This window comes from Ambystoma mexicanum, chromosome 14 (assembly GCF_040938575.1).
Source record: "Ambystoma mexicanum isolate Mex_15411 chromosome 14, UKY_AmexF1_1, whole genome shotgun sequence".
NCBI classification, from domain to species: Eukaryota; Metazoa; Chordata; class Amphibia; order Caudata; family Ambystomatidae; genus Ambystoma; species Ambystoma mexicanum.
The window spans coordinates 617,965,270-617,985,258 of record NC_090940.1 but is presented as its reverse complement, the minus strand read 5'-3'; positions in this window follow the sequence as shown (position 1 = coordinate 617,985,258).

Sequence of the window (19,989 nt, the reverse complement as noted above, 5' to 3'; positions counted from 1 at the left end):
AGAAATTTGCTTTCAACCTTCTTTTTTTAAATATGTTTTGGAAATTAGCTTTGAACTTCCTCTTTTCCTTTTCTTTTTCTCTATCATCAAGCACATATTGGAGTGCTTCCCCATGCAGCCTTAATGTGACATGTACTATTTGTCATGTAACATTGGCGTAACACTTTTCATTTTGCTTCTTTTTTAGAAGCAGTGCTGCATGCAGAGTAGAAACTGCTTGACAGAAGGGATATTACAGCGACCTCATTTAATCTTCGAATTGCTTGCACAGAAGACATTTGGGAGTATTACGCCCCATATATTGAGTAAGAAGGGTGGTCTTCTCTCTTGTTTTCCAATTGTTTTCCAATTGAAGAGCACACATTGGATTGCATTTCTCTACAGCCTTAGCGTAGCATTGATATGTTTGATTTCGTTTTTCACGTTTAGAAGCTGCGTCGCTTGCAGAGTAGGAACTGCGACACAGTGGGGACGTTACGGCGGTCACAGTTTTCTGTCTATCCCTCTTTCATTTCTACGAAGTCTGCCTCGATAAGAGACAGACGGTGCCGACATTTCATCTGTACAAAGTCAAGGAGATTTATCCCTTTTTTGAGGTAATTTCGCTGGCATACCTTTTGTGGTGCTCATTTGCCTTATATCAAATACTCTTAAAGTAGGATTGTAATACAGTGGTGACAGAAGTACTGTTCTTTTGTTGTTTGGCGTTTCAGGGATGTTTGATGTTTACAAATTTCCTGGAGTGTGCTTTATAACGAGGACTACCTGTATTTGACCCAGCATCTCTAATACAGAGGAGAAGCTGGTCAAGACAAGACCAGTTTACCATCCGGTGTATGGTATTCAGGTATTACTTTAGTTGATTGTTAAATGGAATTCCAAATGGAGACATGGGGGGAGCGGGGTGTTAAACTAGGGAAAATATATTGACACGAAATTATAGTGTCCCATCAATGTGAAATGATTTTCTCTTTCCTGATGCATTGAATTCTCTATCCTTTTGTAGAGAAAGGGAGGTATGTGAGGCCTTTTGAGATATGCATTGCCCCTTAGTGGGCAACATTTAAATAAATTGGAGTTAACCCTCTCCATTTAGTCAAATTTTGGGTTGGTTTCAGAGTATGACTTAATTTGTCCTCTCCCCATATTTGGACTATTGGTATTCACAGAGAGCAACTGAGTGAATTAAGGTTTTTTAACATCCAATTTTAATTGTACTATTGTTTTTTCTTTTTAGAAATGTTGTTAGGTTCAACCCTATCCTGATGAAGACATAGATAACTATCCAAGTCGAAACTATGTATTAAGAAGCCTATTTGACTAAGAAGACTTATTTATCTTGGCATCAACAGTCTGGGCACTAATAGTCGATAACTTTTGTCTGGAATTAACCATTATCATTGAACACTGGAAGTGTTGTTGACATTTCCATTACACAGAATTTGTATCTGTTTGCTTTTGATCCCATTAATTGTTTTTTTAGAAAGCGTAATTTTTATCCTAACAATGGAACAGTTGTTGCACTTTCTTCACATTTCCCTTTAAAAAATGTAAATGTACTATTTTTAGAGCTGTATTGAGCTGTATTAGTATGAATGAATGTATGAATGTCTGTTATATAGGATGTGTTTTACAAAATGAATTAATTAAAGACTTTTTTACAATCTATAACAAAATAAAATGAATTTTTGATGTAATACCCTTTGCCTTGTTCTTCAGTTGCTCTCGTGTTTCCGGCACCACCACCTGTTTCAGAAGTACTTCCTAAGCCTGAGAAAGAGCTTGGGGAGATTGCAATGAAGATCAAAAGGCCACAGTTGCCTCAACTTTGTCCGACTGCTGCCTCATCATCATGCAGTGCATCACAAGTTGGCACTGATCCTGCATCTGGAAATGAGAGTGCATTGTTCAGCGATCATACTGTACCTGGAGCTGTAAGGTACAATCTACGTTCACAAAATCGGAAGTGATCAGCTTTTGTTTCGCTTTTGTTCCTAGCTCACGGATGAAGCTGGGAACGGAGGCCTAGGGAAAAGGATCGTATGAGCTGTATCAAGATAAAAGCTCTGACACGCGGTTTCCCGGTGCCACCATTGAAAGTGAAGGACTTTGCAACCTAGCACGGACAAGCGGGGACAAATGACATCAACACTATAAAATTGATACTTGCCCCTGCCTTTTTGGAGCTCTGTGCAGATTAACATAAGCTTGCTATCATCTATAAGCAGGCTAGCCTGGACTGGCTTGAATGTTTGTTACTAACGTTTGTTGCTGTGGAGAAATTTCCCGAATGACACTGAAAAGCTTTAAAACTTTTCCTGAGATAAACATTACAGACAATGCCTATATTCGCTCCTGCTCCCTCCTGCACCAATGCTGTTGATGATATACAGATAGAGATTAAGCCTACTCCAAGAAAGACTTGGTTCGGAAAGAATAATATGATAATGATTATAATACCGCTTTGCATTTTGATTACACTGGTCCCAATATTTTGGTATTTAGAAACTGCGCATTGATAACAATACATTATTGTTGATTATGAATATGACCCATGCTATCCTGAATAGGTCCAATTGTTGGGTTTGTTCCCATTTACCCCAGCACGGGGAAAGAGGAATGGGTTGATATGTACATCCTTTGCCACTTAATACCGCCTGTTATGCATCATTAAGAGTGCTATTTTTCGGAAAATTGAATGATAGTGTCACTGGTCAGTTTGATGGAACAAGCATAAATGAATTTGAAAGATTGGTATTGGAACCGTTGGGTTGTTCCATATTTACAAGCAGAAGCAAAATAAAACCGGTGACAACAAGTCCAGTAGATAGGCTCTCTAGGCCTTACCAGTCCCTAATCACTTTTAAAATGGCTCTGGTAGGAAACAACAATACTGTGCCTCCCTCCTATACCATTAATCATAGGCCACACTCTGTTCCATTCTGTTTACAGAAAAAGAGTTCCTACCCAGTGGGAACATTCACTAGATGCATGAATATTGCTGTGCTTGAACAAGAAGAAAAACCATTATATATAGGAGGTTCTGTCTATTTTATATGTGGAGATCAGGCCTATCCATGGTTACCTAGAACTTGGGATGGGACCTGGTATTTAGGAATACTTTTACCTGGTGTATTTCTTTGCAAAACTTCTGAAATAGAAAAATCATCTAGATCTCGGCCATGACGAGATGATACCGCTTGATAGATTGTTGGTGTTACTCACCGCTCCGTAAACAGGTCAGGAAGATAGACAGATGACCTTGGAGATAATATGTACACAGGAATCGATATTCAGCCTCCAATTCCAGCTCCCCTGAGTACAAGACTCAGGCTTCCTCAAAGAGGGGCTCTTCTTTACAACGTACCTCTCTGCTGTTTCTATTAGAACAGGCAGAGGTGTCAGTTGAATAAAAGAGCGGGGAGAACACACACCGCCAATACCAATGCTGCAAAGGAATACAAAGATATTAGACAGTGCTGAGAAAACAAGTAAGCAATCAGGCACAGTATGGGACAGGAAATACCTAGGCAGGTATTGGAGTGGAACCTTCCCCGGGATGGAACTACAAGTAAAGAAGTAAACCCAAATGAGTGAACTAATCTATTGGATTCTTCCTATAGAGAGTTTTCAGCCAAAACTACAGACCTGAATTGTGGGACTCTCAAGGGTTAACGAATTCCAGGATTGGAGAAAATGACAGGAAAAAATAATAAACATGTAAGTTAGTACAGGGAAGTAAACCCGGGCGGCACGAGGGTCGCGCTAGAGGCGGGTTGGTGCAGGATCAGGAGAGCATCAATATGCACTTTGAAAATAAGTTTGTTGAGTGTTGTAGTTCAATGAATGTCCCAAATCCAGTAGAGAGGAATACCGACAGAGCAGTAGGTAAATGAGGTACAATAGTCAAAGATGGTGCTGGCAGAAATAGCAGAAAACAAACACATTTGGTTACCTGAAACACACGCTTCCCAAACGAGGGTTGGAGCAACTGAGGTGTTCCGAGTAACTGCTGACGAATGAGTTGCAAAGACAGCAGGAGCAGGGAAGGACAATCCAAATAACGTTCCGCGTCAAATACCAAAAGATCACGACAATGATAAGGACGGAGAGAAGGCAGTCCAGGGGCAGTCCGGGTTGATACCGTAGCGGTCTATAAGAAGTGCCAATGGAATAGGGGATGTAACAATCCAAAAGTTTGGGCGTGGGTCGGAACCAGGAGATCAAGTCGGGATTTCGTGACAAGATTTCACGAAGGAAAACCGACGTAACCGCAAATAGTAAGAAACACTAATTAGCAGCAACAAGCCCTCTGGAAGACGGCAGTCTTAAACCCGTAAGGGGGGTGTGCCTTGTTGTACGTCCTTCACGTACGAGACATGTCCGCTGACACGGGTTCTGCCATAGCTTGTACAGACGCCATGGCAACCTGTATCTGCTCCACAAAGGAGCCTGTGAATGGGACGTACACCGCAGGGAAGTTTTTCTCTACCGAAGTGTAACAGTTGGGTATATAGCGAAATTATTTATACCATTTTGGGGACAAGCAATAAACTCATGCAATATAAGAAAACTGTCCAGGGTGTTAGAAAAAACGATAAATGGGACAACGGATATACTCTATAACATGACATTAGAACAAAAAGCAATCAGATTAATTGCACTTCAAAATAGAATGGTGCTTGATATAATTCTGGCTGATCGTGGAGGAGTATGCAAATTGGTGGGGTCAGCGTGCTGTGTATTTGTAAGTGACTCCTCCCCGCGATATTTGAAGCAATTAAGAAATTGCATGTCCTAAGCTCTGAAATTCATGTTCCCACAGGTGGTTGGAATCTGAATATAAGTTCATGGTTTTGGGAACTTCTACGATCATGGGGATGGAAACTAATTGCAATTTTGGTTATGATATTTGGAATCCTCATATTCTGCTGTTGTTGCATACAGTGCCTGCCAGTCCTCTGCTCCCAAATTTCAAATGTGTGTGTACATGCAATTAGTACGAAACCTCCTCGCATGTTAAGTGAAGGTGCACAACACGAAAATGAAATAATTAAAGCATTTATGGAAATTGATATTTCTGATGACGATTATAGTGACATGGGTAGTTTGGGATTGAACATGTGGTCCGATGAAGACGCGATGTATGGATGATGCTATTGGTTTAAGACCAAAAGGAGGATTTGTAAGACCAGAAAAGCAACCCTATAGTTGAATGATATGTATAATATGTTGGCCAGAAGCAAATCGCATCATATGACAAACATCGCAATCCAAGAATCGTCAATGTAACCATAGGGCGTCCATTTTGTGAAATGCCGGCCATTTGGTTTTTTCCTTTTCTGTCAAAACGCTTTAGAAATATATTCTACGCTTAAGACTCGCGCACGGCTTGAACGCTGAAATACTAACACAGACAGGAATGTCAAACTGTGCAGAAATACATTGGTTTTCTCTGTCACTAAGTCCTTGAAGTTGAGCAGAAGGCGCATCTAATCAGTAGTCCAGGTGCCGGTTTGTCTTGCAAGCGCTGTTGTAAAAGGCAGTTAAACATGAATTATATTCTCCTAGCGGTGCTCCATCGCGGAGAGTGGTATTTTCTGCTTCAGAACTATCTGACCCTTCGCCTATGTGCCGAAACACACAGATAACGTAGTAAGGAATGTTTCTATGCTAAGAACATGATATCCTTGCCGAGCCAGAGCGCCATGTTCCCCATAACAGAAAGCTGTCTCTGCTGCCTTTGCTAAAATAACTATGTTTAGGCTGAATGAAGACATGTCATAACGTGTCATAATTGTCAATCACTGAACCCTAGCCTGTATGACATGTATGAGGGCGGGTTGAATTGCCTTGACAAAAGATATGTCTAATGTATATATATTGCTGCTTGAGTGTTGCTCGCGCTCTCGCATCTCACGGTGTTTGGGAACACACGTCGTGAGGCGATGAGACCCAGTCGGCCGACTGAGAAACCTTTGCAATAAACCAGACTTGTTTGGAAAACGAACCTTGCGTCTGACGTGTCATTATGGTATATGGTTATTGTACCTTAGTTTCCATATGGGGTCTTTATGGCCTAGCAGGTTAAAGTCTTGCGGAAGGGAAGTATTGTACGTCCTTCACTAGTATTGTCTTGAGAACAAAGTCTGAAAAAACCCTTTTCTTTTCAACTCTGTTGCTTGGAATTTGGGGAAGGGAACCCTGAGAAGTGTGTGGAACTGTGTTACTTTGAACGTGAGAAAGGTAATCTTTAGACTTTTATGGATTTGATTATTGACATCCCTACACATTGTTTAGCCTTAGTTGTGAAAACAAGCTTAGGTTTTGGACACAGACAGACTTTTGAGTTGAACTCTTTGACTCAGACTTTCCTTAGTTTCGTTCAGGTAGGCAAATCGCACCTTCGCATAGGGTAGGTTAGGCCTTCTACCATCCTGACATTTGAGATAATAAAGTATTTCTGTTTGAACTTTGAATCTGTAGTCTCTGTCTTGCTTCATGATACCCTCACAAATGGTGTCAGGGGTGGGATGCACTCAATTGATGCAAAATGAGGGAACCCTATGTGGTTGGTAGTAAAAAGTGGGGAAAGACATTATTGTGAAAGTTCAAGATCAGGATCGCGTGTTGGCGCTTAAGAGTGCAAATGCAATTGCCTTACAGTTACATCTACCGGTTAAATGTCAAGATTTGTTCTATAGATCCTAGGTCCTCCTTGACACCCTTCCCATGGCCACATATGACTTGAAACACGAGGATAAGATCACTCTATCAGTCAGAGAATCCCGAACCTATATTCGACCCAGAGCTTTAGGTCTCATAACGTTAGAGGGGAACCTGTCCATCTCTTTCCCTTCCTCTCAGAGAGATGCAAGAAAAGAGGACCTCACTTCCATCAACCAAAGGGACGCAGAAGTGAGATCTGATGGCACAGAAGAATTGGAATTCTTTTGATGTCTGAATTCGAGGAGGATTTAAGTGATGCCTTATCCTCCCCATGCACAATGACATCATCATTGGAAGCTGTGATCGCCCGACTGACCACCTATCAGACAGAAACTGAACAAAGACTATAGACAGGGTTGGAAAGACTAATAGCCGTCCAAGGAAAACCCAATATTTCCAAAGGAGTCTTCCAACCCTATGAGAAGGGAGATAATCTAGGGAACTTGTTTCTGAATTTTGAACGGTTAGCACAGCAATTTCATTGGAGCAATGAGCTGAAAATATGCTATTTAGGACCCCTCTTAAAAGGAGAGTTACAGAACTTGTACCAACAATTAACCCTCCCAGGAACAGCCTCTATTGCTGACATTAAAGAAGGGCTCCTATAGTGGGTGGGCCAGACTAATAATTTCTACCTCCAAAAGTTCACAAACATAAAATGGGGTTCTGGGGGAAACACCAATTGAACTCTGAGAGAGGGTTAAAACACGCTATCACCCTGGTTGGGAAAGAAAACACAGCCTGAGGTATTGGAAGCTTTAAGCTTGGAACAGTTTATTAATTTGTTGCCTCCCTCACTCCAATGGGCCGTTTTTATAAGTGAATAAACCTACTCTGTCACTAGCCATTGAGACTGCCCAAAATTGTTCGGATGCAAATATTTCCACTCTTCACACAGACCCCAGGAAAGAGGAGAAAGCAAAGGACCCCCTTATACTCCTTTTGTCCCTAAAGAGAGGGTTGAATTCCCATACCCGTTCTGAGATCCAGTGAGGAGGCAAAGATAGAGAAGAGACCAGAACCCAAACATAGGGAAGATCTGAAGAGGGAAGGTATTAGAACCTCCAAACCCCAAATTCCGACATGCTTTTCTTGTAAAGAACCGGGGCATTTAGCTAGAAATTGCCCACAGAATAGAAAAGAGGAACCCATGGAAATGGGGTGCATGGTGCGAGAAGAGTGGGACTATCCAGAAAATAGTGAAGAGGTAGAAGTCCAAAGTAACTTTTTTCTGTGGACCCTCTTCTCAGTTCACTGATGAATCAGCAGTGGTAAATGGAGCACAGTACAGGACCTAGTGGATTCTGACAGCAAACAGACCGCCGTAATGGGGGACCTGGTGTCACCTGAAAATTTGAAAGGGGCTTCCTTGGTGAAAATAATACGTGCACATGGGGAGTAGGAAATTAGCCCAAAGACGCTGTCCCCATTCGGGTAAAAGGAATAACTACCAACTTTCCTTCTGCCATTATCCCCGGGTTACCGGTAGAAACCATTATCGGAACTGGATTCCCCAATTTTCCATCATTACTGCATGAAGTCATTCCTCCTCAGAGCTCCTTTTTACCATCTAACACTTGGAAAGAGGACCCATTTGAAACAAATAATACTGTATGGGTTTGGACTGAAATCCAGAAAAGATTACAAAGTGAACCACCCTCTCGAAGCCCAGCAACATCCATTTAGTTTAGTTTAGTTTATTATTTATAATATGCACCTAACCATTGGGTCACTGGGCACTGAAGCTTGTGAACAGAGTTACAGGCATACAATAGAATACATCGGACAGAAGTACTGGTCGACAGTGGGTTACAAATTGGTCGATTTGCAATTAAATACTTGTAAGAGCATAGAGATGTCGCCGGCGGTTACAGTTTGGTCGACAGTGCAAGACATACAGTGATACAGCAAGATATGTGTAAGGGTGTGTAAGTTTCGGTAGAGGAGGGCTGTGAGTAGGCCAAAGGTTAGTGTTTCTTATCAGAGAGCCAGCTCTTCACTTCACCTCTGAAAGACCAGAAGGAAGGTTCAGCTCTGATGGTGAGAGTGAGAGAGTTCCAACATTTGGCAGCCATAACTGGGAAACTAGCTCCTCCAGCCGTTTTTAGTTTGTATCTCGGGATATTAAGGCAATGCGAGTATAAAGACCTAGTAGGTCTGGCTGGTTGGTTTCTAGAGAATGTGTCCGACAAATATTTAGGGGCGGAGTTGGATTAGCATTTGTATGATAACTAAAGTGCACAGTGAAACTCTGTTGCGCTCGGGGAGCTAGTGGGTGTCCTGTCTAGCGCTTGAGATATAGTTAGACCTAGGGATGTTTAACACTGATCTCAGTGCGTTATTCTGTAAGACCTGTAGTTTATTAAGGTTCCGTTCAGAGGAGCCTAAGAAAAGAGTGTTACAATAACCCAACTTTGATAATACCAGTGCCCTAGATAACGTAATGCAGCTGTTAGTGGACAGGTATGATTTGCAAGCATTAATCAGTTTGTTGGTGTAGGCAGTTGTTGAGGCAGTGGCACTCACTTGTTTCTTGAGTGAGAGAGTAGAGTCTAGTTAGTCTCCTAAAGTTTTGACCTCCTTTGCAACTTTGATGGTGTTCCCGTCAATGTCAAAGGACATGTCCCGTAGGTCAAGTCTGTTTAGACGTGCTTGTGATTCAATGATCAGGAGCTCCGTCGCCTTGTCATTGAGGCACAGGCAGTGGGCCGCCATCCATGCCCGGATTTTCAGGTACATTTTGTTTATCAATTTGGAATCATCTTTATAGCGACCAGTCAGTGTAATGAGAACCTGGGTGTCATCTGCGTAATTCATGTAGGTGATACCCATGTTATCAAGACGATCAAAGAGGAGCTTTGTGAAGATGTTATAGAGCATCAGAGAGATGCACGAGCCCTATGGTACACCACAGTAGATGGGGACCGGATCAGCTGAGGCTGACGGTGCGAAGAACCTGGTGGTCCGGTTGGAGAGAAATGATTGGATCCAATTAGAGGCGTTAGTGGAAAAGGCAGCGGCTGTGGTCAGATGTTGGATCTGGTGATGGACAAGATCAAACGCTGCAGAAAGGTCTAACAACAGGAGGATGGCCAAATTGCCTTTATCTTTGGCTTCATCCATTTGGATTTTTAAGTCCAAGAGGGCCGATTCTGTACCGTGTCTCGGTCTTAAGCCGGATTGTCGGAGATCAAGTAGGTTATTATCCTCCAAATGTTTTTGGATATGGAGATAGGCCACTCTGTCCAGTATCTTTAAGAGCAAAGGGACAGTAGTAATGGGCCTAAAAGTGGTCGGTATGTTAGAGTCTAGGTTTTTATTTTTAGGAGGGGCATAACACAAGCCTCCTTTAAGTTGTTGGGGACTTAGCTGGCATTGAAAGAAGAGTTAATCACAGTGGCGATAAATGGGGCGCCTTCCTTAATGATTGGGGCTGGACAGATACCTCCATGGCACCTTGACGGTTTTAGTCCTAGGATAATATTTTCCACTTCTTTCGGTGTAACTGGAGAGAAGAAGAAAGGCGGGCAGGGAGGGAGGTGGCGGTCCAGTGGGATGTTAGTGTTAGAGCTATATGCAAAAGTCGTTTTTTTGTCTCTATTTTAGTTTGTAACGTTGTAATTTTGTCAGTTAGAGCCTTCTGTATTTTGGCGCACTAAGCCGCATCCTTGACGCATGCTTCTGTTGGTGGAGCTGGAGACTCCACTTCCCTTAGAATGCTGAAGAGCTCCTTGGTCCCAGATTTAGCATTTAGAATTCTGTTATTGTATGTCTCTTTTTTGGTGTTGAGGATGGCTGATTTATAGCAGGCAGCAGCAGAGGCAAACAATGCTTTGTTGTGGGTGGTAGGCGATTTTCTCCATATGGTTTCAGCAGCTCTTTTGGCATTACAGAGGGTTTTTATTAAGGTGGGCTGCCGGTTTGGCTTTTTTAGTTTGATAGGGGAATGTTGTTTATGGCTAATTCTAAGGTGTCATTGTAAAGGTCAACTAGTTTATCTGTGTCTAGGTCATTATAGTTAGGTGGGTCCAGGATAGCGTGGAGCAGGGGTCGGAGGTTCTGAAGCGTTATATTCCGGTTGTTTCTGGATAGAGTTTGAGGGGCGATGGTGCAACTAGGATTAGGGGAAGCATTTTCCTTAATGGCGAAAGAGATGCAGTGATGGTCTGACCATGCGGTGGGTTCATTCTGGAGGATTGTGTTTGAGCAGTTGAGATCTGCCAACCAGTCCAACGTTCTGCCCTTGTTGTTGCGTGGGCCCCATGATTCAGTGTTTAAAACCCAACTTGGATATAGAGTTTTCCACTGAAGTAGCGTTGGTGTTGTTAGGGTTGTGCAGTCCTAAATTGAAATCTCCAAGCAGGATGATTTGAGAGCCTGGTTTGGTATTATGAGTTAATAGGTCTGTAATGTCTTCCTCAAAGGGGGAGATGGGGCCTGGGGTTGGTAGATAAGATGCAGTAGGATCGTTTGGGTTGCTGAGAGGGGGAGTTTAGCAGACAGGAGTTCCGCTGAGGGGAGGCAGACATGGGAGATGGCTCTAAGACCAAGGTGGGTTTTGGTTATGAAAGTCACTCCCCCTCCTTGGCCAGAATCTCTGTCCGACCTGATAATGGTGTAACCCTCAGGGAGAGCTAGAGCTAGGGCTGGGCCTGCTGCCTGATGCAGCCAGGTTTCGGTGATGGCAAGGACGTCTAGGCATCCGTCTAGGCATCAGACTGGGCCGGGATGCTTGACCCAGCCCAGTCTGGTTTTCGCCCTGGCAGGGGACCAGAAAGTGTTCTTGTCTCTGTGCAGGACGATATGGCCGGGCTAGTTGACCAGGGCGGTGTCGGCGTCCTGATTCTTTTAGATCTCTCAGCGGCATTCGACACCGTCGATCATGCCATTCTGCTCACGCGCCTGGCCCAGATCAATGTTTCTGGCCAGGTATTGACCTGGTTTAGCTCCTTCTTGGCGGACAGATCCCAAACTCTTGCTGTTGTATAATTGACTAGCCATGTTATTTCATGATGTAGTAGGCGTATTCCAGAATGAACATGAACACTCCATTATTGGCATGAGAGTTAAGATCCATCCTGGAATGTAGAATTTTTGTAGTGTTGTTGTTGCTTAAGTATTTCAATTGAGCCTGATCACTTGGATGTGTTGGGTGTCTGTACCGGTGTTCCTCCTCTCTATGCAATAAAGGTTTGTGGTAAACTCAGCTGGCGTGTTTACCTTATTTAACAATTTCCATGCCTCCTTTCTTTTATAAACCCTCACATCTCAGTTGTGGTGTCCCCCAGGGTTCTGCCTTGTCCCCTATTCTTTTTAATATTTCCATCTTTCTGCTGGTTTGCCTCATTCACTCCATAGGCAGTAGGTGCTATTCGTACGCGGATGATACCCAGCTGTTGATCCGCTTAGATCTGGATCCGGCCGGGGTGTCTGCGTGCCTTCATAAGTGCCTGACTGCCGTTGGTGAGTGGATGGGCCACAACTGGCTGAAATTGAATAGGGACAAGACCAAGGTGTTGGTGGTGGGTTCCCTTCCCGATCCTTCACTGTGGATTGCCTCTTTCTGGCCATCTTCTCTTGGCCCTCTACCTGTGCCTTCCCCTAAGATAAAAAGTCTTGGAGTGATCATGTCAACTGATCTCTCCCTAACGGCCCAAGTAGCTTCGGTGTGTCAGCAGGGTCACTTTCAGCTCAAAATATCGAGGAAAGTGCTCTATTTGTTTCCCGCATCACTCCGCCCTCCTGTAGTGGCAGCTATGATTCTCAGCAGGCTGGATTATTGTAATTTCCCTGTACTTGGCGCAATCCAAGCGGTTGGTTGGCAGGCTACAACGCCTTCAAAATTTGGCGGCGAGGCTAGCAACGGGTACCCTCTATGGAGCCCATATAACTCCTCTGCTACGCTCTCCCATTGGCTGCCTGTGGCGCAGTATATCCAGTTTAAGGCCCTCTGTATCGTCCATCAGGCCGTACACGGTATAGGGGCTGAGTACCTATCTGCCAAATTTGAGCGATATGTACCCAATCACCCTTTACTATCAGCCTCTGCCGGCATGCTTTGCATACCTCTCTATCGCCACTCTCGAATGGGTATCACTACATATTATCCCAGCCAACAATATCACCGTATATATGGTTTTCTGGAACGGCCATAGGCAATATTTTTGGGGGGGATCATTTTTTAGGTTTTTGGGAGCGTGGGTTGCGGGGGTGTCCCCCGCTCCTTTAAAAATAATGTGGGGGTTGCGGGATGTCCCCCGCAGGTTCCATGCCTTAATATCACTGCAAAAGTATGGCAATATTTTTGTATGGTGATATTTTTGTGGGGATATTAACACATGGAACCCTCGAATGGGTGGCCGTACGTTCTCTGTTTCAGCGACACTGCTGTGGAATGGGCTCCCATTCTACATTAAGCTCCTGCCTAATCATCTGGCTTTTCAGAAGTCTATGTAAACTCACCTCTTCTGAGCTACTGTCTCTGGTTGTGCTCTAAATCTTGTTTGTTGTGGTCTTGCCTCTCCCCAGCACCAAGATACCTTCGTGTGAACGTGCGCTTTAGAAATAACTATAACATAACATAGGCAATTAGTTGAGATGAGGTCGCAATATCGAGTGTATGCGCAACCAATGACCGTGCATTGATGAGGGCTCCTTTGATGGTGGGGTGAGTTGAGTGTGGAGCCTCCATATGCTGAGGTGTGGGTAACGATGGGCTGGAGTTTTCGTTGGGCTCCGTAGTCTCTGCCGGTCGGGTGGCGGGCAGAATGGTAGTAGGTTTGGTTGAAGGGGGCCGGGCAGTGGGCCTGGTGAGAGTCTTGCGGTTTAGGAAGCGAGACCCTAGTCTCTCATTTCTAGAGCTCACTGGGCAAGGTATCAATGGCGTGGGTGACGAAGCAAAAAGTTGGATCCATGCCGCAGGGCTGAAGGGGCTGCTAATGGTGTGATTATTGTTATTGTGATGGGCAATGGTGGCCACTTTGAGTGCCGTATGTGAATGGAGTGAGGATAGAAAGTTTGTTGGAGCGATGGAATGGAACAGTGGGAGGATAGTGGCTATGGTGAGTGTTACTCTGCGTAGGGATGCCATTAGAGCTGGGGATACGCTGTCCTGGTATCACCGCTGAATATCACAGCTCAATGTCGCGAGGAGCCATTTTATAGGGAGAAGGCGAAGTGAGAAACCTGGGGGCATCCTCACATCTACTCCCCTGGGATCCTCTTCTCAGGTGTCCAGGGAAAAGCCATTGCTTTTAGATCCTGACCCAGGCGGTGGCGAAGCGAGGGAGGATCACCTGGGTGGAGGGCCCTTGGAGATTAGGCCCGAGATGTCCTCAGGTGAGACGCAGTATCCCGCATTCCTCTCTCAGGAAGAATCCTCTATTCCAGAAGCAGTCATGGGATATTGTTATCCCGTCCCTTTAACAAAAAGAATGACAGGAGATATTACCAGTCCAGAGGCCTCAGAAAGTGGATGGAAAGGGGAAGGGTTAAAGGTGAGGTAGGAGAAACCAACCTAATCCTTCACCAGCCTTTATAGGTTATTGTAAGCCAGTCCCCCTCCTTTCCCCGCATTTTCCATCTGACAGTACTGAGGCGAGGAAGAAACAACTAGGAGTAGTGAACACTAGTAACCCAGCTCACCACTAGTAGTGAGACGAGGAAGAAACAACTAGGAGTAGTGAACATTAGTAAGTTATTTTACCACTCTAGTACTGGGACGAGGAAGAGACGACTGAGAGTGATGAACACTAAAAACAAATGTTACCACTCTAGTACTGGGATGAGGAAGATGCCTGCAGAGTACTGTAAGGGCCAGGCATGTCCCTTTTAATTATAGTCATGCAAACCCAATTGAGAATGCACACCTGGAACCTGTCAAGTGGTTGCAGAGAGTGAAGTCTCAAGACCATTTTATTTTGAACTGTGTCGCTTCGAACTTGGGGAAGGGAACCCCTGAGACGTGTGTGGAACTGTGTTACTTTAAACTTGAGAAAGGTAATCTTGAGACTTTTATGAAACTTTCTTGAACTTGGGGAAGGGGCGCTGAGAAGAAAGCTGAGAGCGGGAAGAAACTCAGAACTTTATGCTGATCACTATTTCTTTGATTTCTTGACATCGCTACACGTTGTTCAGCTTTAGTTTTGAGTGCAAGGACAGGTTTTGGACACAGACTTTTAAGTTGAACTCTTTGACTCAGACTTTGACTCAAACTTTCCTTAGTTTTGTTCAGGTAGGGAAGTCCCACCTTAGCATAGGGCAAGTTAGGCCTTCTACCATCTTGACATTTGAGTTAATAAAGTATTTCTATTCGAACTTTGAATCCCAATAGGGAAAGGGGGATACCATGTCTCGCCTACCTCAATATTAACCCCTCTCTTCTTCACCCTCTTTCTGGTGCTTCTGGTTTGGTAATGTTTCTTGTCATTTTCTTGGTCAGTGGGACAGGGACCCCATAGCTGCCCCTCGGATGGTTTTAAAAAGGAGATGCAAAATACTGTGTCTCATTTTAGGACATCTCACCCCCACTCCCCAAGGACCCTCTATCCAGGTGATCCTCCCTCGCTTCTCCACCCCCAGGGTCAGGATCCAAAAGCGATGGGCTTTCCCTGGCCACCTGAGAAGAGGACCCAAGGGAAGTAGGTGTGAGGATGCCCTCAGGTTTCTCACAGTCCTCAAGACCCAAACACTGCCAGAATCTAAAACAGATCGGGCGACCTCATCACAACATAATGGGATGAGTGAGGTTCATTGACTTTGAGATGTTGTTGAGAGCCACCTGGCAAATCCTGTCAAGTGTTTTTGGTGACCACTCTGTTGTAAAAAACGATGGATCCATTTAACTATTGAGATAAGCTAAAAATCTAACATTCCTTAGCCAGAATATTCTGCAGAATTGCAGGTTGGTGTGCCCCTCTTAAAAACCCTTGGCTAGTGCTTGACCTCTGCAGATATTGAGGGTTGCAGTTTAATTGCCAATAGAGGGTACTGGTAAGGTAAGTTGCTTTCCAGGGACTGAGAACGCCAGCTTTGTAATGGCCCACTAGGATCAGTGACAACAGCCACTGTGGAGAATATAAGCAGCTTGACTGTCGAGCAAGAAGCATGCGCAAGCTCTTAGCTCCAGAGCGATTGGCATCATGTGTCTCTCCCTCTAGGAAGAAAGGCCAGACAGAATACAGCAGGACCACACAAAGGGTTAAACCAGAATTATCGTTCTCCTGCCTCCGAAGGGCACAACCTCAAGTTACTTTGTTGGAACATAGAAGGAACAATGACAACAATATTAACCACCTTTTAGTACCTAGTGTGATGAACCTTTGAGATGTCGTCACTTCTCTCCTAGGGAGAACCCCTTTCCATGAGGCCAGAGAGGTGAGGCTACTACCCAAAAGTCCCCCTGGGGGTGGTACTCAGCGGGTGGATCTCATGGGGAGGGAAACCCCCTGTGGGATAAGTGATGACCTGCAGAGAATGTGGTATCCCCACAACTCACCTGACCTTATCCTACCTTCTTTCAAGCCTAATATCAATCCTTACCATAACATATCCGTGTGCTATTGCCACCCTACCATCTTGGGAAGTACTGGGATAAGGAATAGTGTAGGCTCTTCCCTTTCCCATCACTGTGATGAAGAAGAACTCCATTGACTCACGGGGGAACAGCAAGATCAATACTGTGACAAGGAAGAAGTACAGAGACATGAAGATCATCTCTGTGAGGCACATTGAGGAGTATAGTGGTTACCGACTACCTATTGGTCCAACCTTAGTTGAAATAGAAGAAGGATTCCAGGATGTGTTACTGAGCCCTCCCTGGAGGAACCAGAAGTCCAGAGAAGAAAGCAGTGGAGAAGGCAGACTGGGAGCCAACGAAGCGGGCATGCCTCCACAAGGAGGGTCCGGTGTGGAAGGACTGCTCCACGAAGTAGGAGGAAGCACCTCTTGGTGGCTCGTTGGGATGGTGAATGCGCAGAGTAGGTAGCACCATCACCGAAAGGAGATTTCCCTTGCGGAGCCGCCAGGAGCACCAGGGAAATGCTGACTGGCAAGGAAGCACTGAGGTGGGCCAGAAGCATCACGGAAGCCCTGGGAGCACCGTGCACCATAGAGACAGGCAAGTGAGTGTGAGGTGAGATCAAAGGGGCCCAAGTCAGTGGTGTGGAAGCTGGGAACCTGCGACCCCAACGCTGAGAGTATAAGAAGTTGTTACGGCATCCAAGTTGATAATCATAGTCTCAGTACCTCTCAGGCTAGTAAACCAGGTTGACTGAACATGGAAAGAAGAAAGTCTGAGTCTGGGACCAACACCTATAAAGGTGATCAAGGCCTCTGGAATAATCAGAGTCACAGTACCTGCTAAGAGAGTATGCCAGGTGGACAGTATCTGCGAGCCGGGGACCCCCACCCATAAGTGCATCTTTGTTTATCCTCATAATAATAGTACCTGGCAGGAGAGTATTCCAGGTGGATCGTGCATGCGAGTCTGGGACCCGCACCCCTTGAAGTATCCACTCAATCTTAACAGATCACTCTATCTCGCTTACCTTTGTTCCACTTGTCTGCTTTGTCGGACTTCCTCCCCCCTTCCTTAGCTCGGCGCTCTTTCGCTGTTGCCTTTCTGTTCCTTCTTTGGTTCTACTTACTCTCTCTCTCCTGCTCTTCTTCTCGGGATCCTTCCCGCTCGTTCTTCCCTCTTTTTCTGGTCTTCTTCTTTCTGCGGTTTTTCTTCATCCATTCACCTTCCTCTCCTTCCTCTTTTAAGGACTTTGTTGTTATTGTGCGCTTATGGTACCTGCCGGACTTGCGTCTCCCGCCGGGGCTGTATCCTGAATCGATCCAGCTTCCTCTACCAGCTCTTAATACCACTACATACTCTCCAGCATTCAAGTCCATGCCTCCAAGAAACTGACTCCACGGACTGAGGGTTTTTTTGTAGCCTAAGGCTTTTCCCCCTCCTTTTCTTCCCTGTTTCGGTGGAGGGGCCACAGGGGGCTACAGCTTACAGATGGCCACTGTGGCTTCCCATCGAGATAGGTTTCTGATGTCATCTCCACATCATTATCGAGAACCGATTGGGTACAACACAGAGTCCAGTTCCACAGGTGAGGAGTCGGAGGAGGGTAGTGGTTCAAAAGAATTAGAAGTGTATTGTGACACCCGTGACAGATTGCAACGCCCAAAAGTTATGGCAACTCAAGAACAAGTACAAGATCTCTTGAGTGCAGTGCGTACTCTCTCGCAGGAGGTACAAGCTGAGAAGAACGAAAATCAAGTACTTCAGCAGATTTCTCAGGAAGTCCAGACCTTAAAGGCAGAAAATGTAGTATTTAAACAGATGGTTACCTATCGCGAGAACCAGCCTACACCTGAATTGCCCCCGATGCCCTTATCTTTGGGGAAATTTGATGGAAACTCCAAGAAGGTGAGAGAATTTCTGGACGCATCTAAGGTTTACTTTACTTTCAGACCCACGCTCTATGCTACAAACCAAGCCAAAGTGGGGTTTCTCATATCCAATATGACAGGCAACGCCTTGACATGGGCTACTCCCCTGGTAATTGGAGAAGACCCCATACTTCAAGATTATGAAGGTTTTCAAACTCTCATTAAACAAACTTTTGAAAGGTCAGAAATAACATTTTCCGCTTGCGAAGACTTACTAGACGCCCATCAAGGGTCTATGGATGTGCTGTCATATATCCCAATCTTTAAGACCTTGGCCTCACAGGCAGGAGGGCCAGAACAAGCTCAATATGCAATTTTCAGAAGAGGTCTTAAAGAAGAGATCAAGGATGAGTTGGCAAGAACTCCTAGACCTTCCACTTTTTTGGAATTGTTGTCTTCAGTGCTTCAAATTGAACACTGCATCACGGAGAGAAGAAACGAACGCAGAAGACTCAGAGGCAGACCTGCCTTCAGACCCATGCCCTACTCCCCGACATCCTCCTTACCTGTGACGCGGGAAGAGCCTATGCAAATAGGAACGACTAGAGCACCGCTTACATCTGAGGAGAGAAGACGTTGCAGAGAAAGAGGCTTATGTGCCTATTGTGCATCAGAGACTCATTCTATTCATAACTGCGAGGAGCTATCGTCTCGCAGGTCGGGAAACGACAAACCTCGGAACTAAAACGGACGAATATCCGAGGGCCTAGATCTACCTCCAGTCCCTATGTTTCTATATCTGTTTCGCCATCTGCTCAGACAGAAACAGAAGATTCATGACTCCTTGTGATAAATGTACAAGTGAAGGGCAAGCTAGAATGGATAGAAGCTCTGGCGTTACTGGACTGTGGAGCTGCAGGGAACTTTGTTGATATCCATTGGGCCACTCAGATGGGTATTCCACAGGTTGAAAAGCTTGATTGGATGGGTCCCCTTTGTCCTCTGGTCCCATTACACATTTGACCGACGCTCTACAACTGAAGATATTCCAACATACCGGGCTCATCTCATTTTATTTAATCCGAGTGTCTAATTTTCCCATAATTCTGGGGATTACGTGGCCCCGCAAGCATAACCCCCAAATTGACTGGGCTCGAAACCAGTTGGCTTTCATTTCCGAGTATTGCAAAGAACACTGTCTGTCTCAACCCAATATAGCCAAGATCCAAGCCTCCAACACCCTCCAGAGTAACTCTATAGGAATACATTCCTTACCCTTGGACACTCCCAATTGAAACAAGTATTCTCTGATCAAGCATCTCTGGAACTCCCTCCTCATAGGCCTGAAGACTGCGTTATAGACCTTATGCCGGATGCCTTAGTCCCATTCGGACGCATGTTTTCATTATCCCAAACAGAAAAACAGGCACTCAGAACTTATTTGGACAACAACCTGCAGAATGGTCTTATTCAAGCTTCCAAGTCCCCCGCAGGGGCTTCCTTGTTTTTTATACCCAAACGTGATTCGGCCGAACTAAGACCATGCATCGACTTCCAAGGCCTTACGGGTTACGGTTCGTGATTGGTACCCAATGCCGCTCATCACGGATATTCTGGAGGCTGTGCAGGGAGCTAAGAGATTCACCAAACTGGATCTTCGTAGTGCTTACCACTTACTACGCATATGTAAGGGAGAGGAATGGAAGACGGCATTCCGCACCCCATTCGGGCTGTATGAATATCGAGTGATGCCCTTTGGCCTAGTAAATACAATGGCCGTCTTCCAGAGGTTTATGGACCGAGTTTTTTCTGATCTGTGTTTATCTCTGTGATCATATATCTGGACGATATTCTGATATTCTCCAAAGACCC